The 15,160-nt window shown below is 43.3% G+C and overlaps 2 protein-coding genes across 3 annotated transcripts in view; both read left to right on the top strand.

Annotated features, from left to right (window-relative positions):
* Window positions 1–6,576: 6,576 nt before the first annotated feature.
* The window catches only part of LRRC8B (leucine rich repeat containing 8 VRAC subunit B), a 70,882-nt gene continuing 62,298 nt past the window's right edge, over window positions 6,577–15,160 (top strand). For both annotated transcript variants that reach the window (XM_028849290.2, XM_015143571.3), the window contains exon 1: window positions 6,577–6,704. The gene's annotated coding sequence lies outside the window, so the exon portion shown is untranslated. The remainder of the gene's footprint in view (window positions 6,705–15,160) is intronic.
* LOC144332668 (uncharacterized) overlaps window positions 6,577–15,160 on the top strand; it is a 57,652-nt gene continuing 49,068 nt past the window's right edge. Inside the window, exon 1 of the mRNA XM_077953106.1 lies at window positions 6,577–6,704. The gene's annotated coding sequence lies outside the window, so the exon portion shown is untranslated. The remainder of the gene's footprint in view (window positions 6,705–15,160) is intronic.

The following is a 15,160-nucleotide window of genomic DNA, read 5'->3' as shown; positions in this document are numbered from 1 at the left end:
GTTTTAAAAACTTCAAGCTTCTTATGAGCAAGTGTCCTATTGCCTTTATATGCTCCAGAAACAGAAATTTGATGGAGACAAAGAATTGGATAAAAAGAAGGATGCAGAGATAAGTCAGTAGAAGAACAAGCAGGTAATTGGAAGGTGTGTTTGCATTTAGGTATGTAAGATTCAGGGACAAGGCCAATGAGGCTGGTGTTTTGAAACAGACTGAAAGTCTAGTTAGTTACAGTCTATCAATTCATCACATCCAACCCTCACACCCTTCTTAGAAATCTGCAGGGGCCGGGCACAGCGGCACATGCCTGTAATCCCAGCACTTTGGGAGGCCAAGGCAGGTGGATCACAAGGTCAGGAGTTCAAAACCAGCCTGGTCAAGATGGTGAAACCCTGTGTTTACTGGAAACACAAAAATTAGCTGGGCACAGTGTCAGGCGCCTGTAATCGCAGCTACTCAGGAGGCTGAGGCAGGAGAATTGCCTGTACCCGGGCTTCAGAGGTTGCAGTGAGCCAAGATTGTACCACTGTACTCCAGCCTGGGTGACAGAGTGAGACAGACAGACAGACGGACAGACAGAAAGAAAGAAAGAGAGAGAGAGAGAGAGGGAGGGAGGGAGGGAGGGAGGGAAGGAGGAAGAAAGGAAGGAAGGAATCTGTAGGACTGTAGGCTATAGGAGAGCAGAGAAAGAGAGAGAGACGGAGGGAGGGAGGGAGGGGGAAGGAAGGAAGGAAGGAAGGAAGGAAGGAAGGAAGGAAGGAAGGAAGGAAGGAAGGAAGGAAGGAAAGGGAGGGAGGGAGGAATCTGTAGGACTGTAGGCTACAGGAAAACAGGCCACATAAATCACAGACTCATGTATCTCCCAAAACTCCTACAATGCTTTTCACACCGTAGATAGAGACTAAATATTTATTGGATAGTAAATGAATAAATGAAACAAAATGAATTCTGAGAATTCTGAAACATCTTCTTATATAGTCCAGGATAGATATAAAAAACATATTGAAAAAAGAAACTATCTAGACTGTTAATGGCTTGCCCCAGGTCTCATGGCCAAAAGAGCCACCAGTCAAATCCAAGAGAAGACCCCATGTCCAGTGCTCTTTCTAGCATACATCTTTTCCTTTCCAGCTCTATAAAATTCTGAATCTTGTTCTTTTATAACTTATTTTGAGTTTTTGCAAATTCTTAATAAGCCACAGACATATATCAGCTCCTACTCTTAGAGAATCAGTTTAAGAATGAAATCCAGTATTCTATATGTATTATAATTAATAGATAGCTTTATATCAGGCTGAGAACATAAAAGAAAAACCCTACAGCTGCTGAGAAAAAAAGGGAAAATCAAGGTCTAGCTAGTGTCAGACCTGAGTTACTCCAAACCCAAGAAATGGATGCATTCAGTATGAGGAACCTCAGAGGCCAGCTTTCACAGCACCAGGAAACCTCTTGCCCAGATTTCAACAGAGTTCAGGGAACACAGATTGAATCCTCCCAGGGATCCCAGCAAATATCTCAGTCACTAGCAAAACTCATGAGGGCTTTTTTTAGACCACTTCACAGGAGCAGAGGAGCACCAGTTCTGCTTTAATTGTGGACTTTCAGCTTGGCTTTCTTACAAATATTTTCTTGGAAGTCATTTCCTTTTTACAGATAGGAAAAGGACAAGAGTCAATAACTGCCTGGCTGCTCTATGGTGGATTCCCACACGTGACCCAGATGACAGCAAATATTCTTTCTTTAAATGGGATGCATGGGAAATTTTCAAAGAAATTTTTGGACAACTTCCCAGAAGACAGATTAACTGAAGATGTCAGGCATCCCGCTGCAGGAATTGGGTGTTTTTCCTAGAAGAAAGGTCTGGAAGGTCACCTTCACAGCACTTGTTTGATAAGGAAGGGGCATAGTATAGTTCAGGCAGAGTGGGCAGTCAGCACAGTGGGTAGTGATCAATTCTGTGTGAATTGATCCCCAATCATAGTCTCGGTTTGAAATAGTCACAACTGGTTACCCTGTGTTCTTGCAGTCTGTGTTCTTATTCAGCCAGTCTCGCACAACTGCAGTTTGAATTTCTAGATCAAGCTACCTTAATCTGAACACACGGGCAATATCCAACTCACCCCATCTTCAGAATTCTCACCACTGAGCTCATTCTCCAGGGTCATTCTCAGAATTTGTCCCAGGCCCAAAGAAAACTCATTTTAAATCTCTGCAACATGTCAGAAAAACATGACCAACTGTCAGAAAAACATGACAAACTGTTTAACAAAAAATAAATAACTAAACATTCCTCATCAACAACAACGTGCTCAATCATACACAGCTGAACCATTGGGATTCTGGCAAACTTCCTGAGAATGCATTTTTTTTTTTTTTTTCCTTGAGACGGAGTCTCACTCTGTTGCCCAGGCTGGACTGTGGTGGTGCAGTCTCCACTCACTGCAAGCTCCAGCTCCCGGGTTCACGACATTCTTCCGCCTCAATCTCCCAAGTAGCTGGGACTACAGGTGCCCGCTACCAAGCCCGGCTAATTTTTTGTATATTTTTTAGTAGAGACGGGGTTTCACCGTGTTAGTCAAGATGGTCTCGGTCTCCGGACCTCGTGATCCACCCCCCTTGGCCCCGCAAAGTGCTGGGATTACAGGCATGAGCCACCGCGCCCAGCCAAGAATGCAAAATTACGGGTGGCCTTGATTCATAGACTTCGGTTCTTTTCTTCTGATCTGACACTTCATTAGAACAAACTTGATCCATGATGCTGAGACTAAATTTAAACACCATGGCCGGGCATGGTGGCTCACGTCTATAATCCCAGCACTTTGGGAGGCTGAGGCAGGTGGATTGCTTGGGCTTAGGAGTTCGAGCCCCCCTGGCCAACATGGCGAAACCCTGTCTCTACCAAAAATACAAAAATTAGCCAAGTGTGGTGGCAAGTGCCTGTGATCCCAGCTACTCGAGAGGCTGAGGTGGGAGGATCACTGGAGCCCAGGAAGTTGAGGCTGCAGTGAGCCATGATTGTGCCACTACACACTAGCCTGGGTGACAGAGCAAGACTCCATCTCAAAAAAAAAGAACAAGAAAAAGAAAAAAAGTTAAAATATAAAATGTATGTAATTAAACATTTTAATTGAGAACCCTGAAGGTAAACTTCCTCAGACCTCTGTTCAATGCGATTCTCCCTCAGTCCTGCACCAACCTCAACTCCCCTGTAGGAGGCTGTGTTCTCTCTGGTTATGCCTTCCCCACCAGAGTACAATATCTTTAAGAAGAAGAATTACTATATTTATCTTGGTATTCTCCCTCACCTCTGTCAGGTCCTCAGTGCTTTTTTTATGTGTTGTAGGCATTCAATGTTTAATTAATAGACATAAATTCAATGTTTAATAAACTTATTTCTTTAAAGAAATAGATTTTCATTCTCATAAAGTATTTTTCAAATACTAAATTGAAAAAAAAAAACTTTAGTGTTAGATAAGATTGTCTTTCCTTTATCATAAAATTTTTCTCAAGACTCAGAAAAAACCAAACTCTTATCAAGGTGGCCACATGGAGCATAGCTTAATGTTGATGACACTGAGAGATTTTCTTTAAATTTTAGTTGTTTTTCAGGGAATCAGCCCAGGAGACACCTGCCAAACCCAGGAGTTAGGTGGTTATTTCATGTGGGTCATGGAATTCAACCACCAGAAGACCAAATTGTAGTGATTGTTTCATTTTCTATTATTTGTGACTTTGCTTATGTCACTGGATAGAGGAACTGGCCACACTTACTGTTCATTCTCATCCCCTTTATCACCTGAGTGTAAAGACCCTACCTTGAGGTATTCTTCAGATGTTGTAGAGACAGAATATTTTCATATTGGCTTCTTCACCAGATTCTCAGCTTGCCAGAAAGAGCCAGGAGGCTGGATTGGTTATTTTAAGACAAAGTTTAGGGCCAATAAGACAAAGGTAAAGGATGTAGTCCTTTTAAATCCTGTTCCTGTTTCAAAAGTTTAAGTTCCCTTCTCTCCATAACACATTTTCTGACTACTTACACCCATGTTGTTCAATCTTCATTTCCTTTGAGAAGAAGATGCCCTTGTTTTCTGTGTTCATCTAAGTTGTGGGCTGCTGGGGTCAGGGACCAAGTTTTATGCTTCTTTGGTATCACCCATGATGTCTAGCACACGGCTGGGCACATAATAAGTGCTGTGAGACAAAAATGGAATCTCTGGACCCCAAACTCACTATGTCAAAGGAAAAGTTAAGCTTTTCCTTTGAAACTGAGTCACTTAAAAAACTGCCTTCTTTTGTTATCAGGCAGCTGCAACAATAAAAGGCCACATATCTCCCCAGATAGTCTCCTTCACAAATTGCTTACAGAGAAATTCCTTGTAGGTCCCTAAATCTTTCAGAATGCATATCTCTCCTATAAATGAGCCCTAAAACAGAGTGAATCTCATTATGACAATAAGATAACAGCTCATCTTCACAGGTATGGTGTAAGGACAAGACTAGAAATCATCCCTCTGCCCACCTCAAGACAAATTCATAATTGACTTTCCCCCTATTTTCACGTTTATCTTATGTAAAATGTAGATTTACTGAGCATGAGGGGAACACATAATCACCATTCCTCTACCCACTCCTCACATGCAAAATGTGAATTCACTGGGCACTAATCAAAGCCTCACAAGAATGTAACTTCTTCCCTCATTGCCTACCCTCCCACTTCCCTTTTTTGGTTTTTTTTTTTTTTTTTTTCTTTTCTCCTTCCCCTCCTGCTGGCTCTTTCCCCTTTAAATATTGAAGTCCTCAAAACTCTCTTTGTAAAAGGCAGAGATCACAGACGTTCCTGTATTTGTGCTTTTTCCTGGTAAATGTCCTTAACCTTGGCAAAATAAACCTCTAAAACGATTGAGACCCGCCTGTCATTTTTTTTGGTGCTTAATATCACTATTTTAGACTTGGGTAAATCCGGCTGTGGAAGTAGTGACAGAGTCTTTTAGAATTTTCTTCTACTAAAAATAATTAATCAGAAAGTCCCTGAGAGAATTTCAGATATTTCTGTAAGGATCAAACCTAAATTTAAATACACTCATAGATCTGTTCATAATCCCAGTGTCTCACACATATAAACTCAATAAAAATTTACTGAATGACCAAGTGAAGAAATGTTCTTTCAGCTTTTCCTTCGAGACTCAGAAAAAAGATATCTGCAATTCCAGAATGGACTGAGTGAACAAGAACAGATCAGTGACACAAAGCCAGCCTTCTTTTTCCCTTTCAGGGTGACTCAAATTGTAGTCCTAATCTGAACAGTGTGAGACACAACTCCGTCTCATATAACTCAATAGTGCATTTGCTATACTCCCATTTACACAAACTGCTCAGATGCCCCAAATGCTGAGTCTGTTCGCCTTCATTCTATTCCTTTGGGAGATGCCGGTACAAACTTGTTTTTCCTTTCTTTTTTAAATGGAGATGTGATCACCATAGCAACTAAAATATATAAATCTTGCCTAATTGAATTAGTGTGCTCAAGATAATAGGGCACAAACTGAGTTAAAACTGGGATGAGGGCAAGAGTGGGGAAATGGATGAAGATGATAAAAATATTTACGTCCCTAGAATTTCTGGGTTTGGATTAATTGTTTCATAAGGAATATTTTTGGCCTTCAAATGCAGGGCCACTTGGGAGAGAAGCAGGTGGGGCAGTAGTTGAGGTGTCTCTGCAGTTGATTCGCAGTGAAAGGCAGGTTATGAGTATAGGGACAGCCCTTCGGCCATATGGTCCCCTCCCTATCCTGAGGATAAGGACATTTGAGAGAAGCCAATGGTATTGGAGGGCCAGAATCGAACTTAAGCCGCTTAGTTGGTACAACTGTAAACCCTCCCTCACAGGGGCTGGGCCCTGAAACCTTTCTAAGCAGGGTAAAGAAAGGTAAAGGGACTTCCTTGTCGAAGAGGAGGTTCCCGCGTTCGCACCCTAGCTTTCCCTCAGGGTTCAACACGCGTTATATAAATGCCAAGTTACTCAGGGGCGCACACCTGAGAAGGCTGGGGCCCGACACACGCGGTGTACTGCCGGTCACCGGTGTGGCGCGCTGGGGGGACACACCAAAGCCCCTGTCCCTCCCGCCTCTGGAACGCAGTCCCCGCTCTTTCCAGCTGCTCCGCGGGGCGTGTGGCTGTGCGCTGCCTCCTGCGGATCCGAGGCTGGGCGAGGGGGCCGCGGTGGCCACATGGCGCGCTCGGGGAGATAGCAGCTGCGCTTTGTTTCCAGCAGTGAGAGGTGAGTCACCGGCTCCCGCAGCCCCAGAGCTGGGCAAACACTCAGGCCCAGGCAGCTGAAAAATTCACAGCAGGAGCAGCTACCCAAGCGGCTGCAGCCTTTTCCTCCTCTTCCTCCTCCTCCTCCGCCACTGCTACCGCCACCGCCGTGGTCGCCGCCTCCGCGCCCTGCCTCCGCCCAGTCCCCTCCTCCTCCACCCGCGAACTTAGTCAGCGGTTCGCGCCGCCGCGCGCCCATTGGCCGGCGGAACGCGCCGCGTCACAATGGAGCCGGTCGGAGGCGGTGAGCTGGGCAGCGCCGGGGCTTCCCGCTGAGCCCGCAGCCGCCGGCAGCCGGGAAAGTGCAGGCGCGGGGCCGCCGCCTGCGCGCCTGGAGCGGCCCGGGAGCACGCCGAGAGGAGCGCGGGCGCCCGGGGCAGGAGTCGCGCAGGTAGGTCGGAGCGTGACACCCGGGTTCCAGGAGGGGGAGTCGCGCCGACCGAGGTTGGGAGGAGGAACACCGGGTACGGGGACGCAGCAGGTGGGGCTGGCCGAGCAGGTGCGGTTACCTGTGCACGCCTCACCTGCGAGCCAGGCTGCGGGTCGGTGGCGCGGCTGCGGAGACGAGTAGCGGCTTCGTTCTGCTCCCTGCCTTCGGGAGAGACAGAGCCCCACACTCAGAGGACCTCTCCTGTGTGCTGGGGTCATTTGGGGCAAGAGGAGTGGGCGGTCGCGCGGAGGCGATTCCCTCTGTCTCCCCCGGGAGTCTTGGCGTTGCACCTGAGCGTGAGTCCTCGGGGCGGGGCGGGAAGGGGGTTCCGCTTTCCCAGGCTGGCGTCTCGCTCCAGGTGAGCGCAACTCCCCTGAGGGTGCCCCCATTAGGTTGCTCTCTTTTGCCCCCTGCACTGGCGCTGTTTATTGGGAACTATTTTACGCTCTTGGATACTCGTTGTTTGCCTATAATTTGGTGGCGGTGTTGGCTGTTGATTTGTTTGAGAAAGAAGGGGCAAGCGATACCAATTTAAAAAGAAGACTCAAGAGTTTTCCCTGAGCTTAGTTGAGCAGGTGCTGAGAGGTCAGAAGGGTGGAGGCTCAGTATTGGCTCATTAATCTGTGTCCTCAACTGACTTCCTAACGTCCATAGATTGCCTTTAGATGACATTTGTGGAAGACTTTTTTTTTCTTTGTGGTCAAAAAGACACCCCTCTAAAAGAACAAAACCGACATGTGAACTTCCTTGAATAAATTCACTTCGCCTAAAGACAAAACAAACAAAACATCCCACTGATAAAAGATATAAGTATGAACATTTTAAATTGTAAATATATAGCCAAATTAAAACAATTTGTTCAGCGTATATTGACATTAAATAGCATGATTTTTATTAAAAGACTTAACCCATTTGCAAATGATATAATAGTCTTTCCAGAACACCCCAGAAATCTAAAAACAGATGTATCTTGATCAGATGATTCTGTCCCCTAAACCTAGGTGTAGGAGTGAGGATGGAAAAGAAGTCAAACTGCAGTATAATTTTTTAAACCATTCCAGTACCCTCTATGTGTACAGGCTACACCTCCTGAAAACCCCAAATGCTCTTTGTTTTTCTGTTTGTTTGTTTTGTTTTGAGACAGAGTCTCAGTCTGTTGCCCAGGCTGGAGTGCAGTAGTGCAATCTCCGCTCACTGCAACCTCCACCTCCTGGGTTCAAGTGATTCTCCTGCCTCAGCAGGCGCCTGCCACCACGCCCGGCTAATTTTTATATTTTTAGTAGAGGCGGGGTTTCACCATGTTGACCAGGCTCATCTCGAACTCCTGATCTCAAATGATCCACCCACCTTGGCCTCCCAGAGTGCTGGGATTACAGGTGTGAACCCAAATGCTCTTTGAATTGTGGGTGCCCGGGCGACTTTCTTTTTCTCTTGGCTTTCCTTGTCAGCAGCTCTACTCAGAGAATATAAAGTGACAGCCAACCCTCCAAGGTAATTGGGCCTGTGTAATTTTAGAATATAAGCCCTAACATGTCTGATACTTCTGTAAGCTAAAAAGAGGTCCCTTCATTCTGGTAGAGAATGGGGGTGATGATGTCATTGAGTGCACCCTTGGGTCATGGCACTTTCCTTAGCCTTCGTATCCCCCAAAACATTTTTAAATCTGCTTGTAGGAATTAAGTTTACCATTCTTTGAAATGTGTTCTCTTTTTCTTCAGTTGGTAAGGTGTTCCAACATGTTCAGCCTATTATGAATCTCTTCACATTCTGAATGATTTGACTAGTTGAGATTTGCTTTTTTAAATCTCTTCTCTACCGCTGTCACAATTTCCCATTGCTATTTTAATTTTCAGAATCCTCAGAATGAAAACACCAACAATAATTAAAATGAAAAGGGGCTTAATAAAACTTAAAGGATACTAAGCCCTCCAAGTATTTTAGGCTAATCTATGTGAGCATTTTCCTGCAGTGGCCTGAAATTTGTTATTTTTTGTTGTTTTCTGAAGTTTAAGGGGGAAAATATTTTAAAATTTAAAACATCCTTGCTTTAGCCAAACTTTTTCTTATAAACAAGGGTTTTTGTTTTTGTATTTTAGTTTTCAAATTCTTCTGATGATACCTGAGTATTTTATGTTTTCTGAATTTTTTACTATTCATAGCCTGTTTAATCCAATCCCCGATTTTCATTTGGTGTGTCTCTAAAGTTGAATTCTCAAATTTTACTCTTATTTCTCCTTCCCAGCATCCTTCTACCACACACTGATATTTTTAGAAATGAATGCATTCTGATTCTGTCATGTTCTTACACACTTGGTGGAATGATTTGCATTGCCTTGCATGTAGCAGATACCCTACTGCTATCCTGACTCCCAGAGCACTGGGTACATCAGCAAACAGTTCAGACCTGTGACCGTTCAAGAGGAATTTGGGAGACCCAGTTATAGTGTAGAATTTATTTAACCATTTGTAAAATGCCTTCTAATTTGTGTCATATCTGTTTTCATATTGCTGCCTTTTATTGCTATTGCCTACTTTCATTTTCTTCCCCATCTGTATTTTCTAAACTTCCTACATGCCTTTATTATGACTTAATTTCTCTGGTGTTTAAACTAATGCCTTTGGCAGACATAATAACCTATTTTTCTTTTTCTGATCATTAAGATTGATCTTAAATAAAATTAGGCCTAGCTCCAATCATTGATCTCTCTCCTGAGTTCTTATCACTGTGGTTCATTTAGAAACTGAACAAAGGGTAACAATAAACTCCCTGTTCTATGACTGCCTTTCCTTTAGGATTCTACTGAATTGCAACACAATTTACATTTACTCCTTCAATGCTGCCAAGAACCTGAGTAAAGGAAATTAATAAAAATGAGTTGTCAGGGCTTCAACCTTGACCTTTCCCTTTGGCCTTTTTGACCTTTTTGCTGTTTTTGATATGGGTCATGTGATTCTGCTTGTTTCTTTCTAGACTGTATATATTTAAACTTCATCTCTTGCTTTTTTTAAATTTCAGAGTCCCTTTAAATTCTTTCTTCTCATCTGTCATCCTGTGACCATTTCCAGGGCTCCGTTCTGCAATGCCTGTTCTTCGACTGACAAGCACAGCATCTTTCACAGACACTGCCAGCTGCACAGCTTCTATTTCTCTTCTGTTTCCAGCTCCATGCAGGTGACTGAGATCTTCCTCTGCTCATCTCTGATGGAGACCACATTCTTTATTGTTGAGTAGCATATTCCTTTTGATTCTTTCTCAGGTAGCAGATATAAGAGCATATTTGAACCTTCCTTATTCTGTCAGATTCCTTTTCAGCATTTTGGAACTTTTTTTTTTTTCAAAATCTCTTGCAAATTACAAGCAAGAGTTCTTCAAGGTTTTACCTAAGAGAACAAACTTTGCAGACTGACAGGCCTGATTCTGAATTCTGTGCCATCACTTTGGATGAGTTGTGGATTAGTTAAAATTAGTTGCCAGCTACAGAGACTGCAAAGAACAATGGCTTAGTCAAAATGATGCTTGTTTCTCTTTCACATTAAAAAAACTTGCAGAGAGGCAATCTATGGCTGGTATGATGGTTCTACAGTCTTCTGAGAACTAGGCTGATTCTACCTTTTGGATCATCTACCATAAATAAGATGAGGTCCTCAGCTTCATGATCCCAAGATGGAGCTTCAGCCATCACCCCCAAGTTCCAAGTAGCAGAAAGGAGGAAAGAAGGAAAAAAGAAGGAGGGGAAATGCAAGAGCCCATGGTCTCTGAAGGAAAATTCCTGGATGCTGTCATATACTTCTTGTTATATGTCATTGCGTAGAACTTAGTAACATGACCTCAGGTAGCTGGAATAGAGACTCGGAAATACTATCCTTATTCCAGACAGTCTTATTCCTAGCTAAATTAAAAAAAAAAAGAGAGGCTCAGATCCTTAGCAAAAAGTGGGGAATTTTGGAGATATCCAAACACCATAGCTATCCTAACCCTCTTTTTTCTTGACTAATACTGTCTTTCTCACAGGAGTCTTAGGATTAAAATAAATGTTATACATTAACACATCTAATGTAGTATCTGGCGTAAAACATGCTTTCAGTAAATGCTGTTTATATTGCTGCTTATTTCTTTTCCTTGAATTGTCTAGTTTCTCTGCTACAACATCACTGGCCCCCAAATCCTATTAATATTTTAAATACTTGGGCACTTACCCCACTTGGTGTTACCAGACTGCTGTGTTGTATCTTGTCATGGGAGGAGATGAGGTTTTTGAGTGTCAGGGAGCAAGACATTATTACTCAATGTCAGCATTTATTCTTAGCCTAAAAACATGGCCCATGAAATCAAATAGATCTGGACACAAATCCTCCCTCAGTATGCAACCATAGTCTCTCTCTCTCTCTCTCAGTTTTTTTTATCTGTAAACTGGATAATAGCTGACTGTTAAGGTTGAATGAAAAAAGTATATAAAGTGCTTAATACTGTCCTCAGTAAAGTGGTAGCTTTTCTTTTTTAATTTGGCCTAACCTGTGTGAGCCTTTTCAAAAACAGTACTTATTCTGTTTTTTTAAAAGTTATAAAATTATCTGTAAAATCAGTTTATCACCCAAGTGATAGCAAAATTTTTTCTATCTATGTTGATATAACAAAATACAGAATGGTTAATGATACAGAATGTTTAAGCCTTAACCTTCCTCAGCCTTGAATTATTTTTGGCTGAGCCACTCTCAGAAGCTAAACATCACCACCATTTAAAATATTTCACAGTATTTTTTCTTCAGTAGCTATTAAGCATTTAGTTTGTGCCAGGCAATGATGATGAGCAAAAATGTACATGGTCCCCACCCTTATGAAGATCTGGGACCATACTGAGGAGGACAGGTGAATCAATCACTCACTGCAAACAGATGAGAAGTTGTCACTGTGAGGTTGCTATAAAGGAGACATTGGTTGGGCATGGTGGCTCATGCCTGTAATCCCAGCACTTTGGGAGGCTGAGGCGGGCAGATCATCTGAGGTGGGGAGTTCGAAACCATTCTGGTTAACATGGTGAAACCCCGTCTCTACTAAAAATACACACACCCACACACAAAAAAATTAGCCAGGCGTGGTGGCAGGTGCCTGTAGTCCCAGCTACTCAGGAGACTGAGGCAGGAGAATGGCATGAACCCGGGAGGCGGAGCTTGCAGTGAGCTGAGATCATGCCATTGCACTCCAGCCTGGGTGACAGAGCAAGACTCCATCTCCAAAAAAATAATAATAAATAAAATAAGAGTATATCATGTATAACTTCTTAATGTGACACTCAGGAATAATCTAATGCTTTTACAGTTTATTTGGGCTATATTCGCAAACTTTAAATACAGATGCTGTCTCTACACAACAAGCAGATGCATCTGAGACGGCACTGTAAAGTAGTATATTTTTGTAGAGGGTCAGAGGGTTGATCTGCATCATCCTTAGCCAATGGAATTTGAAACCACATGGCTGAATGGAGAAAGACTGTTGGCAAAAAAAATCAGTAGCCCATAAAGCAGCAATGGAAAATGACCACAGGATGGGAAGTATGAGCAGTGTGTTTCAGAGGGTTGGGTGACTGGACTAGGCATGGGATGGCCTTCTCAAAGACGGTGGACAACCCCCACGGCCAGTCCCTCTGTACCTTTCCATTTTGCACAGACAGGAACCAGCATGGCAGGGGGTGCTATTGGCAGGTGCATTAAAAGGTACCATTTCTCCTTGCCGTGTCCTGCTGAGCTATTAGGGGAGTTTGTGGGGGAAATGATGCCTCTCTAATCCCTGTAACAGCCTTGGCGGATGGCAGGGAACACTCTACTTTGATGCATCTTCCACGTATTGTGGTATTTTCCATGTATTGTGGTATGACGTGACTGAGCCTTGGGGGTTAAACCATGAGCCATTGCACTGCAGAATGTTTCTTGCTCTGAGTCGACAAATTTAAGATAAATTCTGTTCATCTAAAGATTTTAACTTCATTTCTCTTAACAAAACTGAGTTTATTCCTGGCCCCATTTCAATGCTAAAATAAGCAGTCCTAAGCTAAGTAATGACTTGTCTTTGAGAAGCATTTGTGGATCATGTAGGGAAGCTTAAATTTTTCCTTGAAGGTTTGATAATTTGAGTCTATGAAACAAAGTGATAATAGCTTCACAGGAAAAAAAAGGCTGATAAATTTTATTATGTGCACATGTATGCACAGGAGTCGTATAAAATATTTTAAAAACTCAAAGAAATGGCCAGATGGTTAATGCTTATATACCATCTTGAGGTAACAGAAAGAACAGGGGCTGAGAGCATGGCTAAAAACAGGTAATGGTGGTAAACCAGGTTATGGTGGCAAGACAGGTTATGGGAAGGAGAGAAGAGGAGGCCTGGCCAGCAAAGGTGGTCTTGTTATCTAAATGAACCTCTCTGGTAGCAGCCCTCAGATAGAATAGATGGTAAATGTTTCTTTCAGACCTTTAAATCTGTCAGACTCTCAATTAATCTTTCCTAGATCCAGACAGACAAGGTGGGGCCTCAGAGAAAGCCCGGCTGCATCAATGCAGATACTCTACAGACACAAATCTCCCCAATAAATGACAGCTTTACAGGCCTACTTCTGTTTTGCCCTCCTAACAGCCATCTCAAAATATGTCAAAGAAGTATATTTTGGGGTGCAATATTTTGGTTTCCTTCAGTCATCATGCTGTTTCTCAGAGGCACAGTGTCGTGCATGGTGGTCAGGTTTGCAGGCAATCCTAAGAGAGTTTATCTTGGCCACTGGTACCCTCAGGTGTCAGAGTCTTTCACCCTCCCTCTCCCTGGAATGCCCTTGTAACTTGGACTTCCTGCTTCAGATTTGCCCAGGTATTTGCAATTCCTCCCTCAGTGGCACACCAAGCTCCTTCCTACCTCAGGGGTTTCTCAGTTGTTGTTCTTTCTGCCTGGAATGTTCTTCCCTTATAAATTTCCATGACTACTTTCTGCTCAAGAGTCAGCTCAAATGTGACCTCAGAAATACATTCCCTGGCCAAAAGTACCCATACCCCCTACCTATGTTCCCATCATAGTCTTTCAAACCTTGGTTTATTGTTTGCTTGCTTGTTTATGCTCTATTCCCCTCACCCCCACCAAAATATAAGTTCTGTGAAAGCAAGAACTTTGTCTCCCTTGTTTAACTGCTCTCAAGTCTGGTGTGCAGTAAACGTGCCCAAACTGCTGCATGTGATAGTGGGTGAATAATATTACCTCACTGATATGATTTGGCTGTGTGCCCAGGCAAATCTTATCTTGAATTGTAGTTTACATAATCCCCACGTGTCGTGGGAGGGACTGGGTGGAGATTATTGAATCATGGGGGCAGTTTCCCCCATCCTGTTCTTGCGATAGTGAGCTAGTTCTCACACTATCTGATGGTTTTATAAGGGGCTTCCCTCTTCACTGGGCACTCATTCTGTCTCCTGGCACCCTGTGAAGAGATGCCTTGCATTATGATTGTAAGTTTCCTGAGGCTCCCACAAGCCATGCAGAACTGTGAGTCAATTACACTTCTTTCCTTTATAAATTACCCAGTCTTGGGTATGTCTTCATTAGCAGTGTGAGAATGGACTAATACACCAAGTAGTTATAAAATGGGAATAATAATATCCATGCCACCTACCTCACAGAACAAATGAGGGCCTGGAGTTAGTGTATTGAATGCTTTCCTCAGAATTTTCTGTTCACCTTTAGATTCTGTGTTTTTGCCAACAGCAATACTATTTACCCAAGTATATATCCCAAGTTTCTTGGAACCCATTCTGGGCTTCTCCTTGCTTTATTCTCCCTACAGTCCTCTTATAGGATTGGTAACCCATTTGTCTAGAGTCTATAGCCTTCAAGTCTTTCTATCACTGTCCTTCCTCTACAGCCCATTTTCTGCTGTGAGTCTTCAGGAACACTGCCAGTTATCTTCTAACTGATAATGACTTTGTAGTCTTGAGCATAGTGTCTGCTACCATCACCTACAAATTTATTGTCCACACTGCAGAAAATAATCTTTCTAAAAGACAAATCTCATCCCATAATTGCCTGGTTTAATAAGCCTTTAATGGCTCCCTATGCCTCAGGATTAAGTCGAAACACCATGGTGTGGCATGTGTGAAAGTCTTCCTTTGTCTGACCTCTGCAGCTCTTCAGCTTCATCTCTTGCCACTCTGTCATTTCTGTGTCCGCAGTGCATGTACCATAGACACAGTGTGCGGTCACACCCCCATACACCAGCTGTCCTAAACTATTTGCAGTACAGGGAGGAAGGTTCTAGATAGCCAGATGGCTTCATTCCATAGCTTTGTTCCTTCCCTTTATTTGGGATCCTCTTGACAAGCACACGACCATCTTTCAAGGCTCAGTTAAAGCATACCTCTTCTGAAAGACCCTTCCTGACACC

Source organism: Macaca mulatta, chromosome 1 (genome assembly GCF_049350105.2).
Source record: "Macaca mulatta isolate MMU2019108-1 chromosome 1, T2T-MMU8v2.0, whole genome shotgun sequence".
In the NCBI taxonomy this organism is placed as follows: Eukaryota; Metazoa; Chordata; class Mammalia; order Primates; family Cercopithecidae; genus Macaca; species Macaca mulatta.
The sequence above is the reverse complement of the archived record's forward strand: the minus strand, read 5'-3'. Positions and strand labels throughout refer to the sequence as shown.